This window comes from Panthera tigris, chromosome B3 (assembly GCF_018350195.1).
Source record: "Panthera tigris isolate Pti1 chromosome B3, P.tigris_Pti1_mat1.1, whole genome shotgun sequence".
NCBI classification, from domain to species: domain Eukaryota; kingdom Metazoa; phylum Chordata; class Mammalia; order Carnivora; family Felidae; genus Panthera; species Panthera tigris.
The window spans coordinates 108162310-108177028 of record NC_056665.1 but is presented as its reverse complement, the minus strand read 5'-3'; the positions used below and the strand labels follow the sequence as shown (position 1 = coordinate 108177028).

At 38.1% G+C, this 14719-nt stretch overlaps 2 long non-coding RNA genes across 5 annotated transcripts in view; one reads left to right on the top strand and one right to left on the bottom strand.

Moving 5' to 3' along the window:
* The window catches only part of LOC107180878, a 32711-nt gene extending 17992 nt beyond the window's left edge, over nucleotides 1-14719 (bottom strand). The window contains exons 1-4 of one of the 3 annotated variants that reach the window (XR_006218889.1): nucleotides 14494-14719; nucleotides 13267-13383; nucleotides 4196-4311; nucleotides 3996-4087 (exon numbers count right to left, since the gene is read on the bottom strand). This is a non-coding gene — a long non-coding RNA (uncharacterized LOC107180878). Of the gene's footprint in view, nucleotides 1-3680; nucleotides 4088-4195; nucleotides 4312-13266; nucleotides 13384-14493 lie in introns of those variants that run through there. The other 2 variants (XR_006218888.1, XR_001511636.2) reach the window with 2 other exon arrangements.
* Nucleotides 6829-14633, top strand: LOC122239624. Of its 2 annotated transcripts, none has more exons than XR_006218891.1 (3): nucleotides 6829-6945; nucleotides 13977-14036; nucleotides 14547-14633. It is a non-coding gene; the product is annotated as an uncharacterized LOC122239624 (long non-coding RNA). The 2 variants fall into 2 exon arrangements; XR_006218892.1 differs by lacking the exon at nucleotides 14547-14633 and adding an exon at nucleotides 14233-14331.

The window sequence follows — 14719 nt, the reverse complement described above, 5'->3', positions numbered from 1 at the left end:
AAGAACAGGAAAGCTAGAGAAGCAGGAGAGAAGGAATTCTTCTGTACTTGCACCTGTCTCCCCACCTCTCCTACAATCCCTGTGCTCCAGGAATAAGCCAAGGCCAGCCTCACTTCCTCTCACAATAGTGGCTTTGTATTATGCTTCCAAGCATAAAATATGTTACAAAGTAGAATGTACATTGCTTCCACTCTAAGATCTAAATGAGTAGACCTTCCCTTCTCCCTGTGCATCTTCTTAACTATAAACCCCTTTGGAGACACACATTTGATAATCATCCTATAGTCCAGAAAGGAGAAATGTAGGTGTTCCTCTCACTACTTCTAAAACAAAACCAAACATCTCCAAGTTTCTCCTTCATCAGTGAACTGCTTGAGCAAAGGGACTGTGTGTTCTTCACCTCTGCATATCCAACCCTGGCACAGTGTCTGGCTCATAGTAGTTGCTTAATAAATGGTGGGGATGTAGAGTTTTTTCCCAAGTCCTCTAGCACTTAATTTGTTAAACCTTGGGTTGCACATTTTAAAAGCTGATCATACGTATGAGCTTATCCATGTATATACAGGCTCACCATCAGTCTTTCCCCTAACTTACTTTCTGTTTTTTTCCTTTATTCATCTACCCAGGGAACTCAGTTTAAGAGTTATTTCACAGTCACATCACATTTCAAATAATATATGCTGAATAAAATCTAGTCTTACACATCATTGATGAATGAAAGAAAATATCAATATATTATGGCTACCACTTTTGGAAGTGTACAGAGACACAGGGAAGCAAAAATAAGTATAGCAAGTAAGCAACCCACCCTCACAATGAAACAACTTTCCCTTTAACTTACTAATAATGTTTTTTAATTTTTATGCCCCCCCCCCTTTTTCCTTCCTCATCTCTTCATTTTCCCCTTCTCATTTTTTTTTTAAATTGTCTTCTTCTTTACTAGGCCTTCAGGCCATTTGAGCACCTACAAGAATGATCAATATTACCAAAGGCATTCAGATTTCTCATCCTGTCTTTCTTATCTAAGGATGGCTTTTGTTACCAGAGAAAGGATGTCCAGGTTCAAAAAAGTTGAAACTGGTCTCTCACCTTTTGCTTCTCCCATAATACAGCATGTGGGATGGGGTCAACAAAGCAGGTCTATATAGAGTCTCTCTCTATATCAGTTTGCCATGGTAAAATGACAGCAATCTATTGGTCGACTCAGGCAAGTTTACATCATTTAAATACAAATTGTTATTTTTTAAAAAGTCAAGATAACATTAGTCCACTCATTATCTATGAATTGTTTATTGGACAAGAGATTAAATACTCTTAAAGATAGTTTTAAATAACTTGTTTTTAAATCAACTTTAAAAAAAAAAAAACCATATTCACAAATACCACTGGCTTCTAAGACATTTCCTTGTCTACATGTGAGTGTATAGATCAGAGAGCTCAGTTAATGATGTCACCAAATAAAACAGACTTTACATCTGTTACTGGTTCATTGCCCAAGAGCTGTTACTTTGTTTAAGTTTTGTGACATACCCTAACTATTATAATTTCACACTTTCTTGGTAATTTTTCCATCCTTCTCTTTTCTATTCCAAAGTTGCATTTCTATCCTCAATTTCAGTATGTGCCAGCTTTATAAGTCACATCTATTCACACTGGTGTATTTTTCTTATAGACACTGTCCTAAACCAAATGTTTCTTTCAGTAAAAAAAATTAAAACTGTTAGAGAGCTAATTCTATTTTTAAATTATATGTGGTATAATCATCCCATCTAATTTGGAGCCTATTCAATTAATATCCTCATTGTTTAAGAAACCTACATTTTAAAAGAAGTGTTGGTAGAAATAAGATATTTTATAAGCAGTGAAATAAAGTTTTTGAACTTTGGTGCCAAATTTTATCCTTAAATTAATTTTTAAATATTTATTTTTGTTTCAAAGCTATCCTACCAGTCATACAAAATTGCCTTTAAAAATTAGCCTCAATTATAATTTTTCAGTTTTTTCTAAAGTATTTTCTACAAATTCTAATTGAGCAATTAAAAACAAACCTGATACTTTTATCAGTTATAGATCTATATAATCTTCAACAACACATGCTAATTAGGGTGCCAATAATCTTTATACCAAACACATCCATGTGACTCACCTGATGATTCATTAGAAGGAACAAATAGTAAATCAAAACTAAGAACAAAATTGTCCTGAATAAAAAAAGGACTTCCTGGTTACAAGACGGCGTTCAACTAGGGAAGGTACAATGTTGACAAGTCACCATAGTTAGATTTGTGAAAACATACGATCACCAAAGGCCTGTAGTATCTTTGTTTAAAGCAGTGTCCTTGATTATCACTATTATGTATAAAGTGCTGTGAAAGCACATTAGTAAGCACATCGTTCCAAAACCCTTTAACAATGTTCTTCTGTGTCCCGTGGAATCCTTATTTTAGACTCTTACCTTCATTATCATAGTCTGTCTAACACTCATCTTTGGGTCTTTGGTATTTTCTTGAATATACCTTTGGCACCTAGTTTTTCCAATCTGTTTTATCAGTTAATGACAGTTCTTTGAATGATATGCTCCATAGGACATGACTCTGGACACTGAAATCAGACATCTCACTCAAACCTCAAAGAACATTATGAACCACTTCAAATAATTTCAGGAAACTATCCAACTTGTTAAATAATTATCTTTCAAATTGCAAAATATAGGGACTTATCTAAACTTCACCGCCAAAAGCATTCTGATACATTTTGTCAAATAGTGAATGGTCAACTATTATACAAAAATCAGTGCAAGTTTCGTTCAGGCAGCCTTAAAAGTACTCTTCGATGAAGAAATAACATCATGTAGAATTTCTGTGGTTTTCTCTAATTTTTGCAGATCAGATTTTTTTTAATTGTCAAGCTATTAAAACAAATTGACCTGCCTACCCTTTTCCTGAGCTTCACAGCCTATAAAAATGACATCATAAATAAAATTTAAACCCTTAAGACCAGCCACAAATTTTAAATGACCTCTAGAACTCAGAGATAAGCCCATCTGAGGCTCATTTTAATAAATTTTACTTTAAAAGATAGATGTCTATCAAGCCAAAAATATAAAACAAAACAAAAAAAAAATGGATCAGTTTGGAGTAATCTGGTTGTTACATTCAGCAGTTAAGTTGCAATATGTTTGCCCCATCTTAAATTGCCACGAACCATAGGAGAATGGTGTCAAACAATTATTTGGCACAATGCTTGACAAGCCAAAACTTTTCAGAAAGAGCCTATCTTCCCCTCATCATTTACGAAAAAGTAAATTCATTCCACCCTTAATATTCAGGGATCCTGCATTGTCAGTTCAGGGTCACATTTTGTCACTTTCCACTAGGAATGGCAGAATTTGGAAACGGGGGCTTAAAAGTTTAAATTCACATGAGACCTTGACATAGGTCCCTTTGTACACATCATCTTATCTTTAAGAAAAAAAAAACATAAAAATCTTTGCCTTTACAGCACTTATTTGCTGCTTTATAATATGTGGACATAGCTTCAATTTGGACGATACTAAGGACTGCCGAGTAATAACCAGGGTTCTTTCCACTCAGTTCAGCGTGCATGCCATCTTTGATCTCAAGTGCACTGGTAATTAGTGCCTTGTTTCAATATCTTCACTAAAACAGGTCAGGCATTTAGAAACAAAGTATCAATGAACTTAACAGTTACTTTAATTCATTTTATAAATAAGCAACTGAGAATTTTGCTCCAAGTGGCTGCTAGTGTAGCCCATCCCATAAATGGCATTCTCCGAAGCATAAGGCACAATATGATATGAATGCAGCTCTTCATAATAAAGAGACTGAGAACAGCATTCCTGTACCATGAACTTCAGCCGTTTTCTTGTATCAGAATAAGCAGTCTTATAACAGGGAGCTTCTTTAAAGTATTCATAGCTCTCTTTCTCCGTCTCTAGATGTATCTTCCTCAGCAAATTGTTAATTAACACAGACCTTCTTAAGTAGGTTTCTGGGTCTTCAAGAAACCTGAGCTTCTCCAGAGAAAGTTTGAGAATGCAAGTCCTGTCCTCAGGCAATATCAGGTGCTGGAAAGCAAATACATCATTATCTATTTTTAGAAAAAAGAAAACTAGAGCTGTTTGCTGTTGACAAGACTCATAAAAAGGAACAAATAATGATAAGCAAACCCTTACTTTTGGAAAATACCCATGGTAATCTTGATGTAAATCTTCTTCTTCTGCATATTTTCTCTTAAAGTAGGCTACTTTCGACGTTGTTAATGTATATGTTAATACTTTTGTTGGATAAGCTAAACAAAATAAGACAATGAGAGAAAAGTCAGATTTTATTGTGGAAAACAGCATTTTATACATTCTACTTATAAGAAGAAACTGTTGGTTGACCTTGGAAAAGAAAATTCTTAGTAAATGAAGAATTTACTAAGCAATGTGCTAAAGTCATCCGTAGCAATTCTCTTGTGACCAAAAAGCCTGTTTGTAGGTAATAGCCACTACTCAGACCCAAAATAGATGTTCCGCGTTGATGAATTATATGTATTTCCTTATGCTGGTCCTCAAAAATGAATACTTACCAATACTCTATTTAATTTCATGCCATTTAATGTCAAAATATTCCCTAATTTGAAGTTGATTCACAAAATCAACGGAAATCATTTTTCATCATTCTTTTAGTTAAACTCCCTAGTTTACAAAGGGAATTTAATGTTGCTAGGTTAATGTAGGTTAATCCAATTGGTGTAAAATTGTTGGTAACCCAATTACGCCTTAAAGAAGCAATCATGTGTGTCTATAGACAAACCCTATGATATGGTCATGGTATGACCATCCTCATAACACAGAGGTTAATCATATGGAAACGAGAGGTTTAAATAGCATCTTGACTAGCAAACTTGAGCTTGGTATAATATCTGAACGTGAAAACTTTGTTCTCTTCTTTAAAATACTATTCATGGTTGGTGGGTTTGAGCCCCATGTCAGGCCCTATGCTGACAGCTCAGAGCCTGGAGCCTGCTTCAGATTCTGTGTCTCCCCTGTCTCTGCCCCTCCCCTTCTCTAGCTCTCTCACTGTCTCTCTCTCTCAAAAATAATAAAAAATAAATAAACATTAAAAAAATTGAGGATTCTGCCTTGTTTAAGGAAGGACAGTAGTGTTCTGGAAGTGGATTTTCAGAAAGCATTTGGTTTGAAGGGAGTTCCTACTATGTACTGTAGGTGGTGCTCATATCACACAAAAGAGGCAAGTTCAACCTTAAAAGCAAAGGACAAGTAGCTTCCTAGTGAAAACACTGAATGAATTTAGAATACAAATTGAGTCCTGGTGAGTACATGCTCATTCAACCTCAGGGGGCAGAACCAAAATAAATGCTCATATTTATACATCATCTATTTTACTTTTAATCCATACCTTCAAATACTGCTAGGTATTGAAACCATTTGACTCACAAAATGAGTAATTTATTAATGCGTTGGTTAAATAAATTTACGATTAAGACTTTTGATGTTTTACCTCTGACATTTTAAATTTAAAAAAATCTTATATATTAAAAATGTGTTCTTCAAGAACCTGCTGCTTCTAACTTTTCTTCCAATTTAGCGGCATCTATTTAACACTTCCTGCAACTTTGGTAGCTGCTGGATGGTTTTCCTAAACCAGTAGGTAAAGCTACAAAAATCACACCTAAAGCATTCCAAATGTTCATTGATACCAGTGTGAATTGTAAACCCAAGAGTCTTCAATTAGAATGGGCATGATCTGTAAGGGCAGTAAGAATTTTAAACACTGGTGTGTCTGACCTAAAAGGAGACAAATGTGCAATGATCTTTCACAACTGAAGCAAAAACAACAGTTGCCACTGTATGTACGTGGTCTCTGAATTCAATAAGCAGAACTCAATTTATATGGAGTATTCACAGATTTCAAAAGGTTGGGGCAAAAAAAGAACAAAATGGATTGTATTGAAAACAAAGAAAGCATTAAGGAATCCAGTTTTCTCAGGGGCTGTTTTTTGGTTTGGGGGTTTTTGTTTCTTTTTAGTAGACTGCGTTTTCTTTCATGTATTTTGAAAGCATTTAACCAAAGAATTACGTGAAGCTTTGGGATATTCTGTGATGACAATTAGCTATTGTGACTGAATTCTTTTTTAACTGTTTAACTAGTTGACGCTACAATGGATCTCAAGTGTTGGAGAGCATCAGAATCATTTGAAGGGCTCTTCAAATCACAGATTGCTGGGTCCCACCCCCACAATGTCTAATTCAGGAGCTCTGGACCAGGAGCAGAAAATTTACATTTCTAACAAATTTCCAGGTGACCCTGAGCCTGCAGGTGTGGGGACCACATTTTGAGAGCACTGGACAGGCATGGCAGTTGCACTACAACAGCAAGTAGAAAGGCAGAACATTCGGCCCATCAACTGATTGCCTTATCATCTGAATGCCAAGCAATCAGCTTGATTGATTTTTGTTGTTGGTGGTGTTGCTATCGCAACATTGGCTACATTGTCTTCGATGCTGTAGCATCATGAACAAAGCCAGAGTGCCTTTTAACTAAATAGTCAAGGAAGAATGAGGTCACTGTTCAACATAAATTCTGGGTTCACATTAAGAAGTATCAATGACTGTTATTAGCATTAAAGCTGGACAGGTCACTTAAAATAAATAAATAAATAAATAAGGCCCGAAGGATTATTACAGTAGGAAAGGATAGATGAAAGACTTGGAAAGAAGAACAACTTTACCATAGCAAACATTTTTGTCTATGTATATTTTGCTTTTTAACATCTGCTCATTTTATTTTCCAAAGGAATGCAATACCTGTAGCATTTAAGACCAAATGAAAACTTTTGAATGAATGACACAAGGCAAGGCCGGTGGCAGCTTTGGAAAACCAACCATCAACTAAACCAAGTGATGCTCTGGGGAAGGTACTTTTAATTAATAGATCAAGACCAGAAAATTATACTAAATGTCTCCAAGGTTCATTAAGATCTAGTTTGGCTGTGTTGGAGAAGTGAGCCTCAGATACAGAATGTATTACACCCTGAAAACATAGTAAATTCTCAGGGGTCCAGACTTGTGTCTCAGCTCCATGGGCAACACACTTAGCCACTTAGTTTATTGCTCTTAAAAAACACCCCCAAGGGTTGTTGAAATGCTGAAAAGCTTTCACAGCTGGTATTGGTTTGACAATTACCTCCTTGCAGGCTGTTTAGCTATTTGCAATGTTTTTGGCATAAATGTTTTTGGAGGATGCTTTTAGCCACTTTGAGGCTAAAATATATAGCAAACATAAGTTCCTACATCTGTTTTCTTGGCTGGATTGAAACTCAAAAAATTCAGAGCTGGAAATTTATTTATTGACTACCTGATTTGGCCTCCAAAGTTTACAGATGAAGAAACTGTAGCTCAGAAGGGTTCTGTGATTTACAATCAGTTATGTAGCTATGAGTTTGGGTTTTGAAGTCAGGTTGAAGTGGGTTTGAATTCCAGGTCTGCTTTTTCTTAGTTGTGTGGCCTTGAGAAAATCATATAAACATGTTACAAGTCTCATTTGTAAAGTGGGGACAGAAGTATCACTGGCTCATAGGACTGTTGAAATAATTCATGGAAAGGGACTGGCACTGTGCCAAGCATATAGTAAGCACTCAATCAAATCTGAACTCTTATTAGTGCCAACAGGCACAGACCTATCCTACAAACACAAATCCCAGCCTGGCCTCCTAGCTCAGACCCTAAGACTCTTTCTACCACCCTTCCTCCCAGAGATACTAGATGGTAATTTGGGAGTTAAAGGACTACAAAAGAATATTTCAAATGATCAAGTGAGAAAAAAAAAAAATACGGTACAGGTGCTATGACGACTCCAAGAAAATGTTTCTGAATTTACTGCCACTGGTCATACATTTGGGGTGAAACAAATGTCAATTGTTTTTGAAACATCCAGATAGCCATTTGAAGAATTAAAGTTACTCCAGATATCCAAAGAAATTTGCCTGTTATGATCCAGCAAGCACGTGTAGATCTGTTTATATCATTCTCCCGTAACTAAAAAGCCAAACTCAATCCAGAGAGTTGAGATACGCAGGAAAAAATCAAAATGATTTTATATGTTCATTTTCACTGTTTTGAGGTCTGAGAACAGCATATGAATTACAAAATAGAATTAGGCTGCGCCTAAATTTATCTCCAAAGGTAAAACAGTTAACTCTGGCTTGGATATTCACACATAAAATACCTGTGTCCAGCCCAACGCATTTCACAGTGTAAAACTTCAAGAAGCAACACATGAGAAGTCAGGCAACAGAATGACCGCCCCCGTCATTAGGGTTCCAGCAGCACAATTTATACACATTTTTAAAATAAATGTTTCAAATGTAATTACAAACGATTGCTCAAGTGCTCCTCCTATTGTTCTGCCCCTGCCTCCAGACATCTGGAATCCTATTACTGCACAAGTGATTTCATTAGGTACACGGCCCAGGGGCAGTACATTAAGGAAAGATCATCAGCAAATTAATTTACAAACACTTTGAGAGAACAGACAATAATAAAAGAACAAGGCCGTCATGGAGATCCATTCTTTGTCTGAGCCTGCAAAGCCTGAGAGATGGTGAAGAAGTGATGGCTTTCACATATCTTCATTTTAACCACGTTTCCATTCTCTTCCCCACAACACCTTGATCAATAGACTGCAGAACCTGAGCTGAGATCCTCCTAGTAGATGTGCCTCTGTAGCCACAGACAAAAGAACAGTCTGATCAATGGGGAGACTAAGGTGGGGTCTAGCCTCTGATCAACGGCTGACTTGTGTACAAATCACGGGGCCCCGACTTCTGGTCCCTCATTGATTTCCCTTTGCGTGGCATTAGCCTGGTGTGAGCCTTAGAAAGTACATGTCCCTACCTAACTACCTAATGCTTTGCTAGTCGCAGAGCTAGAACACATCCTTCTTTAAAGGCAACAACCATTTTTGTTTAGAAAGAGCTGTATCATCTGTCCCTGTTAGCTGCATTCTTCAGTCTTGCTACATGGCTTAAAATATTTCGACAGGATTTTCTAGTGCTGTGAAACAGCACTAGTTCAAATCCCAACTCTACAATTTATTTGCTTAGTGACTTTAACCTCACAGAGCCTGAGTTTCCTCATCAATTAAATGGAGGAACAATATCAAACTCACTGAGTTGTATGTGAATTAAGGGGGATGATATTTTAAAAGCACTTACTCAGCCAGGGCTTGTCACATTTCCACACATTTTCTACTCAATAAATTTTAGGTGTTGTGAGTGTAGTGATCTCATTTTTGAAATCATAAATATGTGTCCTATTAAGCAGTACCGTGTTAAAGCAGGACATTTGTCCTCTCTTTTGTGTTGAGCACAGTAGCATGAAACATTCACAAGTGCGCTCAAGGAGGTAGATGGAAGCAACATTCAAGGCTGCAATACTGCTCCTTTTGTAGACCTTGAGTTTTGTGATAGCAATTTTCCATCAGTTTTGTCCCTTATAACCCCTTGCCTGGCACACTTCTAGATAATATATTCTATGGAGCAGAACTCAGTGGCAGTTTTTAGCTCCAAATCAATCAATGGAACAATCTGTTTCTACAGATTTATCACCCACTCCAAGCACAAGATTGACTTTGCTGGCAGTTTAGAATTACCAACAAGTTGTAGCTCCTGGCAAAGTTTCTTAGGAACTTCCAGGGATACTAACAAGAAAGAGAAGTTTCCCAAGACCAGAAGCAGTGTCTGGGACTGGATTCCACGTCCCTCAGGATAGCCCCAAGTGTACACATGGAATAATAAATAAAACACCACCCTTCCACAGCCTATCTTGTTCCGCTGCTGATGACCTCTGAACCAAAGAGAGCATTATTACATGGCTGGTCATATCCCATTTCATAAGTTACCTTCATGAAGTTACCTTAGTTGCTGCACCAAAGCCTAATTTTTGCCATGATCTGGCCCTACTGATAGACACCAAGTGCAAGAGTTCCATGGGTAAATTTAGTGATTTACCACCCCTCAGAAGTGCATTCCTTGTTTTAATTTTTTTAATGTTTATTTATTTTTGAGAGAAAAAGACAGAGAGCAAGCAGGGGAGGAGCAGAGAGAGAGAGAGGGAGACACAGAATCTGAAGCAGGCTCCAGGCTTGAGCTGTCAACACAGCCCGACAATGGGGCTCAAACCCACAAACCGCGAGATCATGACCTGAGCTAAAGTTGGATACTTAACTGACTGAGTCACCCACGCACCCCCATTCCTTGTTTTAAAGGATGATGCTCCCTTTTACTACACCTTGGAAAGTGGGAATGAATCAGAAAGAAAATTGGCAAAGCACTCACATTGCTAGATATAGGTTCCAAGAAATATCTTACTGATGAGATGTCTCGGGAGATGTTATAACTTCCTTAGATACCCAGGTCTATTGCTCAGAGAGGAGGGCTTTTCAATCCCCCATATGTAGACTTCAGAGATCTTATGAAGAAATACTTAATCCATATCACCCTCATTGTCTTCCACTTCGATGCCACCACCAGGTTTGAGTATATCACCAACAACATTTAGCCAGGTACCCCAGAAGGGTTGTAGAAAAACATAAGATAGACTAATCATTAACTTTACCAAGAATATAGGACAATTTGTCCCAGAGTGGGGTGATTCTCTGCCTTCGCTTGTATTGCCTAATTTGTGTCACCACCCAGAGTTACTGTGGTGGTGAAATGTCCCTCATTTTCCTCTAAAACTTTGGTGCTTCATTAAATTGAATTGTGTTCAACCCCAGCACTCTGCTTAAGTTAATAGCTAGATTTATGCCCCACATCAGATATGGGGAGACGAGCCACAGAGCAGTAAAGCAAGCAGCCCATGCAGACAGAATAGACACTTAAGGCTCTTGAGCTGTGATTCTCTTTGCAACATCCCCAACTTTTCTTGATGTTTGTAGCCCATGCTCCCTTTTAATAATGATTTTTAAAAGAATACATACTCTGATACATCACCACAGGGGGGATTTCCCAGCTTCAAACCTGCCCCTCCTCCCCTTCTAAGCATCACTGATATTTAGAAGACTCTTGTATCTACCTGCCAAGAAGACTTTTTGCTGCACAGTATAAGATGAAAAAAAAAACTTTTTTAAAAAAATTCTAGTGATAAACCTATATCATAATGCTGAACATAATACTAGCAAGCCTTTAGTCCTTTTTATTAATATCCCCTTATGACCCCCAGTGAGAAATATTGCAACAAACTAGATGGCTCTGTTATTAGTCTGTTAACATAAATGTAATCAGGAAAAATTTTAGAAATACTTGTGTTAGCCCAAAAAGGGGAAATGTTAAAGTAATGTATTGACACTAGCTAAACAGACGACTTCTTAGAAAGATTGGGGGTGGGGGGGGGGACTGACACGGAGCTGCTCCCCCCAGAATGGAAGGTCACTTCTTCCTCAGTTTTAGTTGTGAATGTCTATGGTCAGTTTACCCCTCTGCTTCTGAAATATTATTTTATTTCACCTTTCTCTAGGTTTCTGAAGCATATTGCTTTGACAAATAGAGCAATCCAAACTGGTTATGCCTCAGCTTTAGAGCTATTGTAAGGGTGTCGGTGTTTTGACAGCTAAAGCCAGCTGGCATGAGTCCTCAGTGCAGAGCCCAGGGCTTTGGCATCTTGATCAAACCTTTCAACATTTCTCCATGTTTCAAAGCATCTTCTAAATCCCAGGAAAGCAACATGGCATAAAATTAAACATGGAATGTTCGTAGACACATAAACACTTCCAAATAGAATATATGAGGAAAAACTGAAATTGGAACATGGTTTCAGTTTTAACCTACTTGATCTCAGCTTGATCTAAGCCTTATAGCCCGAATGACATCCCCCTTTTAGAACTCACTGTACGTACAAGTACAGCTGGCATTCCCATCGACAAGAGTGACTATATCCTGAACTACAAAGCTGTGGAATTTTTTTTTACACTATTCCTTAGGATCTACCAATAGCTCTAGAATTAAGCGTTTATATTATAATGATACCATTTGATTTAGTTTCATTTATTTAAAGCTAATTACCATGATAAAATTTTCTGATGAATGACTTCAAACAGATATGTTCATCAAAAGTGTACAGGATATATTCTGCACATTATATATTCAGGATAGAATCAAAATTAAAATTTAAGAACCCTTTTCACTTGACCTTCTTGATTGCAATAGTGGTCTCAATGAAAGGGCAGGCCTTTTCATGTAAATTAAAGGGCACTGAATGATTTTAAACTCCTATGCATATTACATAAGAGATAGGATGTGTATAAATTACGAATGCACAAGACTAATGCATATGCATGAACCAATACTTGTGGCTTATTCAAACTTTCCTCAGATTGATAGCATGGCTAGAATTCTACATACATCTCATCGCAGATGACAGTAAATCTTATTGGTCTCCTTGGATTTGCTGCTTACCATAAAATATAGTAATTATAATGGAGAAAGGAAAAAGGTGTCGTGGTACTAAAGGCAAATGATAGTGTTAGTGGTCATCTTTAATGTTTAAAATTATCAAAGGTATTTCAATAAGTGACTATGGACACCAGTACTTTTAAAGTCTCATGATAATCATAAAAAACCTACAATTAGACCACAATAAATTTTCAAACAGGTTTCTAAATAAAACCGCTCAGTTATTTACTTTTACAAAGAGACGTAAAATGAGGGAAGAAATGCAGCCTGCTGTATTTTCATGAATTTGATTGCAATTTGCTAGGCCGGTTACCTACAGGAACTGTACATGTGAAAAAGTTAAACACAGCACTGGAGAGCTTAGCACTCATTAAATGTATTCTGACTTGAAAATTTGGTTTCAGATGCTTAATACTCCTAAGTTTCTATCCTCATGACCTTAGTGCAAATTAAATTTTAAAAAATCACCAGGATCTCCTTTTGCGACTTGGAGACTCCTTTTGATTTCCTTCATTCAGACATGCACCAGTTTGCTCATAGGGCTTCCGCTTGACATGCTCCCCAAGGCAGGCTACCTAATTTGGCCCACCCTATTCACTTGGGTCTTAGGAAAATCTGCCAGCCCACAAATGTCCTCTCTACGGAAAACCTCTATTGACGTTTACCCAGCAACCATCTATATAAACAACCCCTTATATTGATCTTGTGAGTTATGGTAATGCTACATTAGCATTTATTTCTTTGGATACATATTTAAACAGTAATTTCTTTTAAGCTAGTGATTACCTGGTAAAGCTGAATCAATCTGAAAAGTGTATTTCTAGGACAGCTTCAGAAAATCTGGTGAGAGCTCCCCTTTGCACAGCGAGCATTTCTCACAGCCTCGGGCTCATGAATGGCAACCTGAGATTGTGAAACAACGGAGACAGATGCAAAATAACATGGGGAGAGCCAGGACTGTGATGATTTGAACTGGTTATCAAGTCAGGAGAACGCATGCAGCAGGGGGACACTATGAAAGATGTTCAAGGTGGAGCTGTTCTGGACCAGATGGATTAACTAGATTAACCTTCAAGCACATACCATTACTTTCGTGTTCTCCAGATTTAATTTTAAACAGAAGGAGTCTTAGCTATCCTAAGAAATTTGGAAAAAAGTGAATAACCAATTTCTCCAATTATTTACTGGCAGATTATTTGGGGGATGTTATCGGTAGGTTGATTTTCTTTTGAAATCGGGGTCAGATGTACTTAATTTGTTTTTAAATGCCAGATGTTGTATAATTTCAAGATACATTCTCTCTAAAGTTACAATCCATCAGTTAACTCAAAACAGCAACTCAATCATTCTCTGTACTACACACGATTTCTCGCAAGATTTGAAATAGCCAAATGGTACTTCTTCTTTGAAGATAGTTTTTCTTTAAAGGGCCATGTTTAACTGCACCTTTTCTACATGGATGTATGCTTACAGATCTCATCATCTTCTATATTTAGAGAGATGAGCTTTCCAAAGGAAGATAGGCAGCCAATGAGGAGGATCCCATCAAAAGAGAGGTGAGTTACTATGGTTACTTTTCAGGAGATTGAGTAACAGTGAACGGCTGCTCCCGGCCAAATGGACCCTTTCCAGAGCAGGACCTAAAAAGATTGTTGCTCTCCATACGTGTTGATTCAATTAGTCCATGCTGCACGATGGCATTTTAGCCTTAACCGCAGGCTTACTGCTCCCCGTTCTCCTCGCCACACACAGGGGCAGCGAAGTCAAAGGAAAAACACGGAGGGCTGAAAACTTCCGAACACAAACCTAGTATCGATGGGCAGGGGAATCCTCAAGAACCAATTCCATGATTTTTAAAATATGAAGCCAGGTAATTCGGGACCACCACCTGGCCGCTTTTCAATGACCGGGAGCGGAGTAGGATCCCAGAACAGTCCCTATCCTTACCCTCAAGGAAACGGGTCTTTTCTGAGCCTCAGAGAAAGGCACATGGCTGGATGAGTCCAGACGTACCTTGCGAGCTGGGTCCACTGGCCAGGAGATCGGCGCATGCACCTGTTTCGTAGGTTCGCGGGGTTCGGCGCTCCCTCCCGCTTTTGCGGCGCTGTCACTCTTCACTCGAGCGCTGACAGCAACGGCGGCGGCGGCAGCGCGACAGCGACAGCGGCAGCAGCGGCAACTGCAGCTCGGCGGGCAGCCCTGGCTCCTGCAGGTCCGTCCCTCCAGTCTCTGAAGCGCC